Source organism: Myotis brandtii, unplaced genomic scaffold (assembly GCF_000412655.1).
Source record: "Myotis brandtii unplaced genomic scaffold, ASM41265v1 scaffold1236, whole genome shotgun sequence".
In the NCBI taxonomy this organism is placed as follows: domain Eukaryota; kingdom Metazoa; phylum Chordata; class Mammalia; order Chiroptera; family Vespertilionidae; genus Myotis; species Myotis brandtii.
In genome coordinates this window covers 749,643-751,783 of record NW_005354316.1, presented here as the reverse complement: position 1 = coordinate 751,783, position 2,141 = coordinate 749,643, and positions in this window count along the sequence as shown.

Sequence of the window (2,141 nt, the reverse complement as noted above, 5' to 3'; positions counted from 1 at the left end):
AGTGGGGACAGGCCCGTCGAGCTGTGCCCCCCACCCCCGAGGGCCTCTTCCTGTGGGGTGTCCCCAGACCCTTTGTGGGTTTACCCTGCGGGCGTGGGGCTGGGAGAGCCCCGGGGCAGTAGGCACAGTGTCCACTTAGGGCTGATGCTGTGGAAGGAAGGTGCTGCGTGAAAAGACCACCCACACGTTTCGTGAATTAAAATACACAGGCACGCCCGGCCGGTTGCTCAGTGGTTAGAGCGTCGGCTGGGCACCAAAGGGTCGAGGGTTTGATTCCCGGTCAAGGACACGTCCCTGGGTACCTGGGTTGGGGGTTTGCTCCCTGCCCCTGGCCGGGCATGTGTGGGAGGCAACCAGTCGATGGTCTCTCTCACACCAGTGTTTCCCTCTCCCTCTCCCCGTCTCCCTCCCACTCTCTCTGAAAAGCAATGGAAAGACGTCCTCTGGTGAGAATTGACAAAATAACAATAATAACAAGGAAAATACACAGACAGACATGAGGGGGTCAGACATGAGAAACCACGGGTTTCACCAGAACTCGTGCAAATGAAGGTCCTGGAAGAGTCCCTTAGGGGCGGGGAGGGGTCTACGCGCCCGACCATCTGAATGAGGAGAGAAAGGAAGGTGTGGACAGTCCTGGGAACAGCCAAACACGCACCCTCCGGCCTACGAAACCGGGTCCTGGGCCCCTGCCTGCTCCCCAAAGACCGGCAGACGCCCCGAGTAGGGACAGGCCCGCGGAGCTGTGCCCGCCACCCCCGCGGGCCTCTTCCTGTGGGGTGTCCCCAGACCCTTTGTGGGTTTACCCTGCGGGTGTGGGGCTGGGAGAGCCCCGGGGCAGTAGGCACAGTGTCCACTTAGGGCTGATGCTGTGGAAGGAAGGTGCTGCGTGAAAAGACCACCCACACGTTTCGTGAATTAAAATACACAGGCACGCCCGGCCGGTTGCTCAGTGGTTAGAGTGTCGGCCGGGCACCAAAGGGTCGAGGGTTTGATTCCCGGTCAAGGACACATCCCTGGGTACCTGGGTTGGGGGTTTGCTCCCTGCCCCTGGCCGGGCATGTGTGGGAGGCAACCAGTCGATGGTCTCTCTCACACCAGTGTTTCCCTCTCCCTCTCCCCGTCTCCCTCCCACTCTCTCTGAAAAGCAATGGAAAGACGTCCTCTGGTGAGAATTGACAAAATAACAATAATAACAAGGAAAATACACAGACATGAGGGGGTCAGACATGAGAAACCACACGTTTCACCAGAACTCCTGCAAATGAAGGTCCTGGAAGAGTCCCTTAGGGGCGGGGAGGGGTCTACGCGCGCGACCATCTGAATGAGGAGAGAAAGGAAGGTGTGGACAGTCCTGGGAACAGCCAAACACGCACCCTCCGGCCTACGAAACCGGGTCCTGGGCCCCTGCCTGCTCCCCAAAGCAATGCTGGTGAGTGGGGTTCCTCCTCGATGAGCGCCCCCATCTCCCGGCCTGCGAGCCTCGGGGCTGGCCCAGACCCTCCCGTGTGTGTCTTTACGGGACGGCTTAACTCTATGACAGGAAGTTGAAGCAGGTCTCACTGTCCCCTCCCCAGGCTGCAAAGCACCACCATCTCCAGAACTTTCCCAGCAGAAACTCTGTCCCCATTAAACACTCACTCCCCGTCCTCCCCCATCCCCAGCCCCACCACCTACTTCCTGCCTGTGGGTCTGACTCGGGGACCTCCTCTGAGCGGGTCCCACAGGGTCCGTCCCTCTGGGTCTGGCTTATTCGCTCGGCGCAGCGTCCTCACGTCCCGCCCGGGGCAGGCGGCAGGGTCCCTCCTCCTCAGGTGGAGTGACATTCCACTGTGCGGGCCACAGCCAGCACTCCATTTGTGTGCAGGTCGCCCCCACACCGAGCAATTCGGTGACACCAGCTGGTGCCCTACAATTCAACGCGATCTGACACTGTCGACCCGGAAACCATCAGATCCCATAGGCTAGGGGCTCAGCCCCGCAAGACTGCCCCCCAGATGCCAGCCGCAAGTCCAGGGGCCACCTTGCTCCTGAACAGCCCACTGCAAACCCGAGGCTCCCTGACGCCTCCTCGGTTCACTTGCTAGGTCTCCGGTTGTGACTGTTCCCTGGAAGGACGCGCGCACAGACTCCCGCAGCGG